The 14,935-nt window shown below is 46.6% G+C and overlaps 1 protein-coding gene across 1 annotated transcript in view; it reads right to left on the bottom strand.

Annotated features, from left to right (window-relative positions):
- slc23a1 (solute carrier family 23 member 1) overlaps window positions 1-14,935 on the bottom strand; it is a 64,386-nt gene that overhangs the window by 24,508 nt on the left and 24,943 nt on the right. The gene's annotated exons all lie outside the window — the stretch shown is intronic.

The following is a 14,935-nucleotide window of genomic DNA, read 5'->3' on the forward strand; positions in this document are numbered from 1 at the left end:
CCCTCTTTGAGTTCTCCAGTTCTTCTATGTCCTTTTCTTTACTATTAACCTTTATAGATGCTCATTCCACAGTGAGCAGCTGACAAGCAGTTTTGACCAAATAGTTTAAAATCTGGTGTTGGAACATTTGTACATAAATTATCATTGCTTAGTTTAAAAGGGTTATTTATGCGAAATGATTTATCATTAAAAGATTTAATTTATTTAGTTTCGTGAACTTTGATAGAAGTGGTTTGAATACTTTTCACATTTATCTTGAGTGTCTTATAAACTATGAACAGAATTGTCATCATGTGTTAGAGTTGCATTTGGGTGGTTGCTATGCAGACTGAGCAGGAACTTGTGTGCATGCGGAGGAGTTCTGGAAAGAGGACTGTTCGGACCCCAGCTAATCTAAGTGTCCTTGAATGCCAGATGTGGAGGTGTGTGCTGTATCAGTATCTGGGCAGAACCAGTTATATTCAGTAGGACTTGTATTTGTGAAACTGTGCGTGGTCACACCCACGATGCTGTAACATGAGTGTTTTGTTTCTTTCTTCAACAAAAGCTGTGTTCAGGCAGCAGCCCCTCTGACAGAATGGGCTGTATCTCCCTGGCCAGTCAAAGATAACTTTGACTTGTCTCTTCATTGCATACCTTCTCTGAGTTTATCATTGTGTCTAACTCTGACATCTGGCCATATTTATTAAAATAGGTTAACATTTTCAAACAGAGATTGATGATTATCCATCAACTAAATTAAAGAAGCATTGACATTAGAATAACAAAATCATTTCCTTTTTTTAGTTTCATTAATTGTTTTCTTAAAAGTTTGAGAAACACTTTAAGGGGACTTTTCATGCAAAAATACACTTTTTTTAGCTCTTAAATACACGTGTACTTGGCATGTAGGAGAGCAGTTTTCTGCTTGAACTGTTACGTCACAGTATTTGCTGAACAGCTGAATAAGGTCAAAGACTTCTCACTTCCTTCTGTCTATGGAAACGACGGACCCAGCAAAGCGGTAAGCTGCAAATAATGCTAAAATTACTAACTTTATTTTAGACATTAATTTATTGTGTTGACATGACATCCTGACCATTGTTCTGATGGCAGCAGCATCGTGCCTTCTGCTTATGGTAGTGCTGTGTGCTGCTTTTAGCTCCTTGAGGACAAATCGGTACTGAGGGCCTTATCTTCAAAAGATTTGCGTGTACAAAACCACACTCAAACCTCTTTGTGTCAGCAAAGCTGATCTACAAACGAGGTGGTAATTGGATTGCGTGTGCAAAATCAGCTAAACTGCAGGCGCAACCTTTTTAGCGTGCCTGCCTTCACGAATATGCAAAACATACGATAATGACCCAAACGCGCTAATTTAGGTAGGAGGATATGCAAATTTCATCCCTTATCACCAGCAATAAGATTTTCAAAGCCTGAAATGGTTTGCGGGCGCATTATTTGCATGTGGATTTAGCACATTTGAAATGCAGGTGCTAACTGGGACGCAAAAATGGCTGCTGTCACTGTGGCCAGAAGGAGGCATAGATAGAATGACAGATGACAGGGAAAGAGAAGCTTCTGTTCATGTGCCAACAGATCTGGGTTCACAAATATAAAAATATTAAAAATAGATGAGAATAGAGGATTCTATGTAGGATTATCTAAGCTCTGATTTGGAGCCAATCACAAACAGAAGCCATGATATTTCTCCTATAGTAAAACTCCTTGCAACAATTCATTCAACATCATTCCAGCGTAACATTGCTGTCAGTGATCATCTGCTGAACGCGCACAAAGATCATGGCAAAATGCGCACATAACTGATCCAGCGCGCACAGCCTGTAATCACACATCATGCAAAGACCCACTGTGCTTTGATGCTAATAAATTATTTAATTTAATTAAAAGTAAAGAACTAAAGACATTATAAAGTAGATTAAATCCTTCATTTGCAAACTGGATGCTAAAATCCCTTCTTAACAGATGAAAAATCATTTTAAGGCAGCTTTTCCATGTGGTGACAAAGACAGTGGGCTTTAACCTTGTGACTAAAAACACATTGCATTATTAACAGTAAAGTTATTCACTGCAGGGCAGTCGGAGCCGGATCAGTTTATTATGTTGTTTAAATGTGAGGGGAAGGTTTTGTTTATGCAGTTAAAAATTATTTTGTCACCAAAAAACAATTTAAAAGATTAAACACGTTGTATATTGTTAAAATATTTGCAAAACAAACAAAATGAATGTACTTAAATAATTGGAAAATAATAAATTTTTATGTACATAAATGTTCATTTAACTATTTTGCAGGACAGTTATGTGATGCTATGTTTTAACATGAGCAAAGCCATAACATACAGATTGCCAACTCTTACAACAATCTATTTTTATGTTGCTAATATTACATTCAGGATTGGATTGGGCGGCGGACGAAGGTGGAGACCTCGGCGGCCCGATCTCCAGATGCCTAAGCTGGCTCTAGGGATGTGGAATGTCACCTCGCTGGGGGGGAAGGAGTCTGAGCTTGTATGGGAGGTCGAGAAATTAATAGAAATAGTCAGGGCTCGCCTCCACGCACAGCGTGGGCTCTGGAACCCATCTCCTGGAGAAGGGCTGGACTCTCTTCTACTCTGGAGTGGCCCACGGGGAGAGGCAGCAGGCTGGGGTGGGTTTGCTTGTTGCCCCCCAGCTCAGCTGTCTCGTGTTGGGGTTTACCCCAGTGGATGAGAGGATCGCATCCCTGCGCCTTTGAGTTAGGAAAGGTCTCTGACTGTCGTTTTGGCCTATGGGCCGAGTTGTAGTGCAGAATACCCAGCCTTCTTGGCGTCCTTGTCGGGAGTGCTGGATAGTGCCGCGACCCGGGCAGTGGCAGAGGCACCTCAGGAAGGGGAAGCAGTGCTTCGCCAACACTGTTTATAGTGGGGGTGGGAGGCTGCTGACCTCGACTGAGGACATTATCGGGCGGTGGAAGGAGTACTTCGAGGACCTCCTTAATCCTGCCATCACACATTCCCTGGTGGAAGCAGAGGCTGGGGACTTGGGGTTGGACTCTTTCATCACCCAGGCTGAAGTCACGGAGATGGTTAAGTAGCTCCGCGGTGGCAGGGCTTCGGGGGTGGATGAGATCTGCCCTGAGTACCTCAAGTCTCTGGATGTTGTGTTGCTGTCATGGTTGACATGCCTCTTCAACATTGCGTGGTGGTCGGGGACAGTGCCTCTGGACTGGCAGACAGGGGTGGTGGTCCCCCTTCATAAGAAGGGGGACCACCACCCTTCATAAGAAGGGGGACCGGAGGGTGTGTTCCAACTACAGGGGGATCACACTCCTCAGCCTCCCTGGTAAGGCCTACGCCAGGGTATTGGAGAGAAGAGTCCGACCAATAGTCGAACCTCGGCTTAAGGAGGAGCAGTGTGGTTTTCGTCCCGGCAGTGGAACACTGGACAAGCTCTATACCCTCTACAGGGTACTCGAGGGTTCATGGGAGTTTGCCCAACCAGTCCACATGTGTTTTGTGGACCTGGAGAAGGCATTCGACCATGTCCCTCGTGATGCCCTGTGGAGGTTGCTCCAGGAGTATGGAGTCGGGGGGCCTTTTATTAGGGGCCATCCGGTCTCTGTACGAGCAGAGCAGGAGTTCGGTTCACATTGCCGGCACTAAGTCTGACCTGTTCCCGGTGCATGTTGGACTCCGGCACCCGGTATTTGGGATCTTTGAAGATCAGCCCTGAGTGTTTTGAATATTATTATTACACAGACAGTTTTTGTTTTTGCAGTTTTTGTCTTATTTCTGCGGTGCTAGATAACAGTATCTCTGCTATCAAACTACAAAAAGGCCGAACGGGTTAAAGTGGAAAGTTCCTTTGAACTGGAGGGGAGTGGTGTGAATTGCCTCAACAACATTTAAAGAGACCGCAACAAAACGAGTTGCTCTCAGACGCACCTCAGAACAGGTAAAAGAGGAGCCTGTCGAGCTACAAAAACAAGGACTTCAGACCAAAGCATTGACGTTCCATTTTATATAGACCGCAACTGGATGATTTAATGTTGAAAAAAAAGGATTTAAAAGAATCATACATCAACTTTAAAACATAAATGGAATATTCAAAGTAGAAGGACGTTGGAGTAGTTCTGTTACTTTTCATTTTGATTATTTCTTTTCAGGAACTCAAATTCCTCTTGTGATAGATGTTGTAAATATGAATCTGAGAATATTATTTAATAATTAATATCAATATTTTATCAAATAATATTTGGGTCTGTTAAGGGTTGTCCTGTGAATACCAGCCCAGTAAGACGATGGTATTAGGACAGAATAGAAAGGTGTGAGAAGAGCTCTGACATTATTGAACAGCATAAACTCTGCACATATATGGAATAAATTCACACAATTTATTAAAATACAAGAATTTATTAACAAAAATAAGTCAACTTAAAGTCAAACATATTTCAATCAACAAACTCTTTACTTTGCTAAAACAATCCAACTAAACTACCAAGCAGAATTAAAGAATAATGAAGACTAATGGACTATGTACAATATAAACAAGTTGATTAAAGATGATTAAAATCATAACCAAAAAGAGTGATGCAACATTACCATGCAATGTTTATGTTTGAGAACCAAGGATTATCTTGAAGAATCTGGAAATGAAGTTAAGTTAGTCTTGGAACCAACTCAGACAATAATCAGCAAACGTTTAGACAACCATTCACAATGCAAGATCAGATAAAATATTATTTTAATAAAATAATGTTTTAAATAACGATCTGCTGAATAAAACCAACCTTCTGGATGACCATTTCTCAACGGTGTCTAATTAGCTGCCTTTAGTTATTGAAATAATTATTCGAAGAAAGATTATAAAAGGGGTATTTTGGAAAAGAGCCAAATCTTTCTGGAGAAATGGGGCTTAATGGTGTTGACTTAGTTTTCAAATCTAGTAAATGATGTTCAGGGACTATTATTCACTAGCTTGAAAACCAACCACCTTTCTGTTTAATAGTCTTAGTGCTACCACGTGTCCTTACCGGCTAGCCGTTGAGATAACAAAGAAGCGGAGAGCTTAGCACCAGAATCAACACATACCTTTAAAATACCAGGAATAATAAAAGGGTTAAAATGCATAAGCGCGGACGGTGCATTATGAGTAATGTTCTGGTTAAAACCACCCTTTAAATAAAGTTTATCTTAACTTTAAAACATACAAAGAACACAGAACCAGCCTGTGTGCTACAGATAGCATGCTAGCACAAAGATAGCCGGGTTCCACAAAACAAACATCATAACATGAAAACGTTTAGATCATTTCATCCTAAACCTATCTGTTAATCTGCCCAAACCTAACCTCTGACCATGATGAGGGAATGTTTTCCAAGGGCGAAGTTTGAAGAAGGTATCCAGTCAACAAGCGGTTTGCTCGGTAGCTAACCTCTGCATTCGCTCTGTGAACAAAAGAGTTAGCTCCGGCGAGCTGGTCGGCTCGTTTGGTCCGTCAACCAGCTGTTCGTTACCGTAACACGGTGGTGCAAGCTGTGGTCCTTCCTTCAGGCTGGGAGGCTGCGTCTTTGCCGGGGCTTCTCTCGAACACCGTTTGCATCTGCGGGGCTTCGGAGAGACAGTCAGCAATGCTTGTACCTTAATTATCCCCGTTCATGAATGAAAATACCGGATACACAAACAGCATTTCATTCTACTTAACTTTGCATATAATTGATGATCGTATGGCTTTGGATCCAGTTGAATTTTATGTCTTTTTGCCAGCAAAAGACATTCGCGCGCTAGGGCTCTCCTGAACCGTCCTCCTCGAAGGCCGTGTGGAAAGAGAGCGATATGTGGGAAGGGTGCCAAGATGGCGCCGCAGATGGTCGCCTCGGCATGTTGGTGCGCATTGTTTTGTTTTGTTTTTTGCTTTAAAACGGTCTTCTGTGATGGTACCCGGAGCTCTCTCACCAGAGAAGAACTCATGAACATCAGGGCTACTACACCAGAGGAGTTATTTTCCACTTTTCTGCCTACTGCTCTGGAATTTTTGGACATTCTGGTCAAAGGTGCGCTCACCTTTGTTCACGCGGTGAAACGCCGGAAGAGAGGGAAACTGGCTGGGGTGCTGGTACGTCTTCGCCAGTGTGGACTACGAACACCGTTACCTGGAATATTTCTCTCTAACGTGCGCTCACTTCCCAACAAAATTGAGGAACTACAACTGCTGTTGGGGAAAAACAGGGACTTTTATTCATCGGCAGTTTTGTGCTTCACGGAGACGTGGCTGTGTGGATTAATACCGCAATCTCTGCGCTGCAGCTGGCAGGATTCCAGCTCTACAGAACGGACAGAGACACGGAACTCTCCGGCAAAGCGAAAGGTGGAGGAATCTGTTTTTACCTCAACAGTGGTTGGTGCAATGACGTCACAGTGATTCAGCAGCACTGTTCTCCAGACCTGGAAGCCTTCATCATAAACTGTAAGCCTTTCTATTCAACCCGTGAATTCGCTTCGTTCATCCTGGTCGGTGTTTACATCCCGCCGCAAGCTAACGTGCAGGTCGCACAGCGCATGCTCGCCGACCAGATACTGAGTGTGGAGCGGACCAACCCGGACTCCTTAGTTATCGTCGTTGGCGACTTTAACAAAGGTAATCTCACCCACGAACTCCCCAAATATAGACAGTTTATAAAATGTCCGACCAGAGAGGACAACATTCTGGATCACTGTTACACCACCATCAGAGACGCTTATCACGCCGTCCCACGTGCTGCACTTGGCCAATCCGACCACATCATGGTCCACCTGATTCCTGCATACAGGCAGAAACTAAAGCTCTGCAAACCTGTTGTGAGGACGACAAGGAAGTGGAGCAGTGAGGCTGTGGAGAATCTCCAGGCGTGTTTAGGCTGTACAGACTGGGATGTGTTCAGGACTACTACCAACAGTCTGGACGAGTACACAGAGGCTGTGACTTCCTACATCAGCTTCTGTGAGGACAGCTGTGTACCATCATGCACCAGGGTGAGTTGCAAATACGACAAACCCTGGTTCACAGCTAAACTCAGAAGGTTAAGACTGGATAAGGAAGAAGCCTTCAGGAGTGGGGACAAAGACATATACAGAGAGGCTAAGTACAAGTTTGGCAAGGCAGTGAAAGAGGCCAAACGACTGTACTCTGAGAAGCTCCAAAACCAGTTCTCAGCCAACGACTCTGCGTCTGTCTGGAAAGGGCTCAAGCAAATCACCAACTACAAGCCGAAAGCCCCCCACTCCATCAACGACCGACGCCTCGCCAACAACCTGAACGAGTTCTACTGCCGCTTTGAAAGACAAAGGGACAGTCCTGCAACCATCCCCCACGACGCCCCCCAACAGCTGCAGCCACAATCCACCACCCCCACCTGCCCAACCTCAAGAGGGACCTTGGCACCTCCAACCCCCACCCTGAAGTTCCCCCCCACCAGCCCCCTACCCACGCCGAGGACGGCTCTTTCCATCCAGGAGAGGGACGTCAACAAACTCTTCAGGAGACAGAACCCCCAGAAAGCTGCTGGTCCGGATTCTGTCTCACCAGACAGCCTGAAGCACTGCGCTGATCAGCTGTCTCCAGTCTTCACAGACATTTTTAACACCTCACTAGAGACATGTCATGTGCCAGCCTGCTTCAGGTCCTCCACTATCGTCCCTGTTCCCAAGAAGCCAAGGACTACAGGGCTTAATGACTTCAGACCCGTCGCCCTGACCTCTGTGGTGATGAAATCCTTTGAGCGCCTTGTGCTCTCACACCTAAAAGACATCACCGACCCCCTCCTGGACCCCCTGTAGTTTGCCTACAGAGCCAACAGGTCTGTAGATGATGCAGTCAACCTAGCCCTTCACTTCATCCTCCGGCACCTGGACTCCACAGGAACCTACGCCAGGATCCTGTTTGTGGATTTCAGCTCTGCCTTCAACACCATCATCCCAGCTCTGCTCCAGGAGAAGCTCTCCCAGCTGAGTGTGCCCGACTCCACCTGCAGGTGGATCACTGACTTCCTGTCTGACAGGAAGCAGTGCGTGAGGCTGGGGAAGCACGTCTCTGACTCCCTGACCATCAGCACCGGTTCCCCCCAAGGCTGTTTTCTCTCTCCTCTGCTCTTCTCCCTGTACACCAACAGCTGCACCTCCAGTCACCAGTCTGTCAAGCTTCTGAAGTTTGTGGACGACACCACCCTGATCGGACTCATCTCTGGTGGTGACGAGTCCGCGTACAGATGGGAGGTGGACCATCTGTTGGACTGGTGCAGCCAGAACAACCTTGAGCTCAACGCTCTAAAGACAGTAGAGATGGTTGTGGACTTCAGGCAGAACCCAGCCCCACCTGCCCCCATCACCCTCTGTGACTCCACAATTGACACTGTGGAATCTTTCCGCTTCCTGGGAACCATCATCTCCCAGGATCTCAAGTGGGAGCCAAACATCAGCTCCCTCATCAAGAAAGCCCAGCAGAGGATGTTCTTCCTGCGGCAGCTGAAGAAATTCAACCTGCCAAAGACTATGATGGTGCACTTCTACACAGCCATCATTGAGTCCATCCTCACCTCCTCCATCACCATCTGGTACGCCGCTGCTACAGCCAAGGATAAGGGCAGGCTGCAGCGTGTCATTCGGTCTGCTGAGAAGGTGATTGGCTGCAGTCTACTGTCGCTCCAGGAACTGTACACCTCCAGGACCCTGAAGCAGGCAGGGAAGATTCTGGCTGATCCCTCCCACCCCGGTCACAGACTCTTTGAAATTCTCCCCTCTGGCAGGAGGCTGCGGTCCATCCGGACCAAAACCTCACGCCACAAGAACAGTTTTTTCCCATCTGCCACCAGCCTGGTTAACAAAGCCCGGAAACCAACCTGACACTCTCCCTTTCCCCCCCCCCCCCCTTTTTTTTGCTGAGAGGACACCTGTAACCTGCAACTCTATGCGTTACATTAACGCTCAGCATGGACTCCTGCCATACTTGCACAATGATCACCTGCACTGTTGTATTGCTCTTGCATCTTATACTGCTCTACATTTACTCTCACTCACTTAAAACTGTGCACATATATTTATATTATATTGTAGATATGTTTATACTGTTTACTTTGTAATGTATTGCACCAACTACGCCTAAACAAATTCCTTGTATGTCCAAAAACGTACTTGGCAATAAAGCTTTTCTGATTCTGATTCTGATTCTGAGGGTGGGAGTCTTATACGGGCAGTGGCATCACTAGGAAGTCCTCTGCTACCCCCCTTCCCCCTTCGGAGTTGTGCTTTATTTTGGGTAATGGCGCCACAGGAAGTCCACAGTTATCCCCTTTCCTGGCTGTGCTGGAAGAAGGTTAATGCACTTTATTTTGAAATGTTCCAGAAAAGTATGTACTGGAGTTTTAATGTGGAAATCCATGGCTGTAGGTCCCAACATAGATAAAGATAGATTTTTTCGGACGATTATCCTCTCTTGTATCGAATGCTGTTCAGCAGGAAGGATTTTTGCTGATACTTTTGGGACATTTATTTTGATGCATCTTCATAGCAACATGGTGTTTGTCTACAACCTGGAGCAGCTGATTAATATCTCAAAAGCTTAAATAATACTTCAACTACAACCGCAAATCCCTGATGAGTTGAAAAGGAGGTGCCGTGGATGCAGAGCAGGAGCAAAAAGAGGAGAGAGGAGGAGGAAGTTCAAACCATCTTGTCCATCTATTATAATGGTCAATGTAAGATCGTTGGGAAACAAGTTGGATGAACTCCAAGACCTACAAAGGACCCAGCCACAGTATCGGGCATGCAGTATTATGTGTTTCACTGAGACATGGCTGCAGGATCATTTCCCTGACTCCAGCGTCTCGGCAATGCAGAGGAGGTGGACTAGCAGTACTTGTGAACAACAGATGGTGTCATACAGAACATGTTACTGTAAAGTGTCGTCCCTGCAGTCCAGATATTGAACTGTTAGCAGTAATTGTTCGTCCATATTATGTTCCCAGAGAGTTCACCAGTGTTATTTTGCAACAGTTTACGTTCCACCTTTAGCTGTTGCTGACACTACATGTGATGCCATCCGTTCAGTTGTTGCTAAGCTACAGACAAAACACCCCAATGCATTTGTGGCAATATCTGGTGAGTTTAACCATGATTCACTCTCTGTTACACTTCCAACAGTTTTTCAGCTGTTCTACCAGAGAAAACAAAACAGGATTTATTTTATGCATATCTCATGGACTACATCTCTAAAACAAGACCTCCACTAGGCAAATCAGATCATAATCTTGTTTTTTCTGCTCAAAATATAAGCCCCTTGTTCAGAGGCAACCTGTAGTAAAAAGAACTGTGAAAAGATGGTCACAAGAAGCTGAAGAAGCCCTGCAAGGTTGCTTTGAGACTACAGATTGGGATGCACTGTCCTGCCACATGGAGAGGACATCAATGCCATGACTGAGTGTGTAACCCACTATAAACTTATATGTGGATAACACCATCCCCACCAGAACTGTGAGATGCTTTCCCAATAACAAACCCTGGATCACCAGTGACCTGAAGGACCTGCTTAACAACAAATAAAGAGCATTCAGAGAGAGACAGGGAATTATTGAGTATAGGGTAGTAACTTAAAGTCAATATAAGAGATAGCAAGGACTACAGGAAGAAGGAGGTGTGCAAAATCAGAAATCTCAAGTCAAGTTTATTAATATAGCGCTTTTCAGCAACAAGGCACTCAAACACTCTAAATGAGGAAAAACATTACAATGATACAGACAATCAAACAGAAACACAACTCAAATGACATTAATAATCCTTGGGGGTTTACTGGTAAGAGCTGGTTCAAATCAAATCTTTCTAATTGAGATAATTAGCTCATTAAGTCCTCTGTGCTAAGGAATTCATCCTGTGCTAGAGTAAAAATTATAATATTAATCCTTGAGGTTGCTGGTATGAGGTAGCTGTGGTCCCATCATTCAAATAGTAACAGTCATGGGCACTCACTGAAGTCTAAGTAGAGAAGCTGGTAGGTCCAAAACCTCGTACTTGTACTCGTCGTCTTCCGCTTATCCGGGACTGGGTCGCGGGGGCAGCAGACTCAGCAGAGACGCCCAGATGTCCCTCTCTCCAGACACCTCCTCCAGCTCCTCCAGGGGGAGCCCAAGGCGATCCCAGGCCAGCCGAGAGACATAGTCCCTCCAGCGTGTCCTGGGCCGTCCCCTGGGCCTCCTCCCGGTGGGACGTGCCTGGAACACCTCCCGAGGAAGGCGTCCAGGAGGCATCCAGTATAGATGCCCGAGCCACCTCAACTGGCTCCTCTCAATGTGGAGGAGCAGCGGCTCTACTCGGAGCCCCTCCCGGATGGCCGAGCTCCTCACCCTATCTCTAAGGGAGTGCCCGGCCACCCTACGGAGGAAGCTCATTTCAGCCGCTTGTATCCGGGATCTCGTTCTTTCAGTCATGACCCAAAGTTCATGGCCATACGTGAGGGTAGGAACGTAGAGCGACCGGTAAATTGAGAGCTTTGCTTTTCGGCTCAGCTCCCTCTTCACCACAACGGACCGGCACAGCGACCCCATCACTGCAGCAGCTGCACCAATCCGTCTGTCGATCTCCCGCTCCATTCTTCCCTCACTCGTGAACAAGACCCCGAGATACTTAAACTCCTCCACTTGAGGCAGGAACTCCCCTCCAACCTGAAGAGCACAAGCCACCCTTTTCCGGTCGAGTACCATGGCCTCCGACTTGGAGGAGCTGCTCCTCATCCCAGCCGCTTCACACTCGGTTGCCACAGCCACAGCGCATGCTGTAGGTCTTGGCTAGAGGGGGCCAGCAGGACCACGTCATCCGCAAAAAGAAGAGACGAAATCCACTGGTCCCCAAACCAGACCTCCTCAGGCCCTTGGCTGCGTCTAGAAATCCTGTCCATAAAAGTTATGAACAGGACCGGTGACAAAGGGCAGCCCTGCCGGAGTCCAACATGCACCGGGAACAGGTCCGACCTAGTGCCGGCAATGCGGACCAAACTCCTGCTCCGCTTGTACAGAAACCGGATGGCCCCTAATAAAAGGCCCCCGATTCCATACTCCTGGAGAAACCCCCCCAGGGCATCACGAGGGACATGGTCGAATGCCTTCTCCAGGTCCACAAAACACATGTGGACACTGCTTCCCCCTCCTGAGGCGCCGGACGGTTTGCCAGAATCGCTTCGAGGCCAACCGGTAGTCCTTCTACATGGCCTCACCGAACTCCTCCCAGGCCCGAGTTTTTGCCTCTGCCACAGCCCGGGCCGCAGCACGCTTGGCCTCACGGTACCTGTCAGCCACCTCAGGAGTCCCACAAGCCAACCGCAGCTGATAGGACTCCTTCTTCAGCTTGACAGCATCCCTTACTGCCGGTGTTCTCCATCGGGTTCTGGGATTGCTGCCGCGGCAGGCACCGCAGACCTTACGGCCGCAGCTACAGGCAGCAGCATCGACAATAGATGCGGAGAACATGGTCCACTCTGACTCTATGTCTCCAACATCCCCCGGGATCTGGTCGAAGCTCTCCCGGAGGTGGGAGTTGAATACATCCCTGGTCGAGGGCTCTGCCAGGCGTTCCCAGCAGACCCTCACTATGCGCTTGGGCCTGCCAAGTCTGTCCGGCTTTCTCCTCCTCCAGCGGATCCAACTCACCACCAGGTGGTGATCAGTGGACAGCTCAGCCCCTCTCTTCACCCGAGTGTCCAAAACATGCAACCGAAGGTCTGATGATACGACAACAAAGTCGATCATCAACCTCCTGCCTAGGGTGTCCTGGTGCCTAGTGCACTGATGGACACCCTTATGTTTGAACATGGTGTTCGTTATGGACAATCCGTGACTAGCACAGAAGTCCAATAACAAAACACCCCTCGGATTCAGATCGGGGAGGCCATTCCTCCCGATCACGCCTCTCCAGGTGTCACTGTCGTTCCTCACGTGGGCGTTGAATTCCCCCAGCAGAATAATGGAGTCCCCGGGAGGGGCACTATCCAGCACCCCCGACAGGGACGCCAAGAAGGCCGGGTACTCTGCACTACCACTCGGCCCGTAGGCTGAAATGATAGTCAGAGACCTCTCCCCAACCCGAAGGCGCAGGGATACGACCCTCTCATCCACTGGGGTAAACCCCAACACGAGACGGCTGAGCTGGGGGGCAACAAGCAAACCCACCCCAGCCCGCCGCCTCTCAGCGTGGGCCACTCCAGAGTAGAAGAGAGTCCAACCCCTCTGAAGGAGATGGGTTCCAGAGCCCACGCTGTGCGTGTAGGCGAGCCCGACTATTTCTAGTCGATATCTCTTGACCTCCCGCACAAGCTCGGGCTCCTTCACCCCCAGCGAGGTGACATTCCACGTCCCTAGAGCCAGCCTAAGCATCCGGGGATCGGGCCGCTTAGGTCTCCATCTTCGTCCGCCACCCATCCCAAGGTCCAAATCTTTTAATACTAATAATGTTTGGCTTTCACTAGTATGAAATAGTTGTTATACAATCCTTCTAAGAAATCTAAAAATCTCTGGTAATTGGTGTAAAAACAGCTGTAGTAAAATTTTCAAATACTAATAGTATTTGGCTTTTGCTGGTAATCCTGAGAAATCTGAAAATCTATGAAAAGTAATGAAATCACACATTTAGGTAAAATAAGATAGGAGGGGAAAAAATCATATTTCAGACTCTATTCTTAGCAGAATAGAGTCTGAAGTAGAACAAAAAACCTCAGCAGGTGTAAGCAACACACACAAAAGTAAAGATTCAGCAAGGGTACGGTGGAATCTTGAGGGTGTCAATATCTAAGTCTGAGAATGTTTTCAAGAATTAGACTGTAGATAGAAGCACCATTGTCCTTGAGAAGAGAGGTGGAAGTTTTATCAATCGGCTGCATAGTCCTATCAGCACACAGCAGGTAGGGGAGTGCTGGGGAAGAGCGTCGTATTTATATAACATCCAGGAGATAGTTTGTCGATAGCCAGCTAGCAGAAGTTGCCAAGGCCACATTGGGGAGCCAGATTTAGAAAAACAATAAATGTTGTGGTTTGGGGTTGTTGTGAATTTCCAACTAACTTAAGAGTTTTACTGGTATGTCTCAATTGTGAATCCAAATAGCCAAATTTCTGGTACTTTCTGCAGATCTGGAGCATACAACTTCTCCAAGATTATATCCTTTAACCTCTGAGTCCAACCGCTGCCAGGCTGCAATTCTGTTCAAGAATCGTGTCCAGCTTGCTATTCTGCTCTCTTAACGTTTCAGTCTGAGTGTTGATCGCTCTACAGACTCCATCCAACATCGCAGGAAGCTTTGCAACGCTTTGAACAGCCACCCACGTTTTGCGAATCACTCGATAAGCCAGGTAACCACCAACTCCAAAAAGCAGAAATCCTGTAATCAAAAGTCCAAATATGTACACATTTTCTACGTATGCGACCGACATCGTAGTCAGGCACACAATATTCCACTGCTGCCAAGAATCCATGTGTATCCAGAGAAGAACGTCCTGTCTGGACAAGCGGTTCTCCTTTACCCTGTCTTCCCGTCAAATTTTTTTTTATCAATTACGTTGAGAGACCACTTGACCAAATCCATAATTTACAAGTTTGGAGGATATGCAAAGTGAGACTGAGAAAAAGACAGACAAAAAACAGAAGCAGGGATCAGCAGGGAGGGAGGGAGAGAAAACCCCTGTGTCATCCACCGAGAGCAAGACAAAGAGGTCAGGGATGAAGAAGACGACAGGCTTCAAGCAGAAAGAAGATCGGAGAAGTTTATTTATATAGCGCTTTTCAGCAACAAGGCACTCAAGGTGCTGTACATAAGTAAAAACATTACAATGATATAGAAAATCAAACAACAGAAAAACAATATCAAATGACATTAATAATCCTTGGAGGTTTAATGGTAAGAATACAATACTTCTAAGAAATCTAAGAATCTATGAATCTTTCTAAGC

The sequence above is a fragment of the Girardinichthys multiradiatus genome, chromosome 11, assembly GCF_021462225.1.
Source record: "Girardinichthys multiradiatus isolate DD_20200921_A chromosome 11, DD_fGirMul_XY1, whole genome shotgun sequence".
Lineage (NCBI taxonomy): Eukaryota > Metazoa > Chordata > Actinopteri > Cyprinodontiformes > Goodeidae > Girardinichthys > Girardinichthys multiradiatus.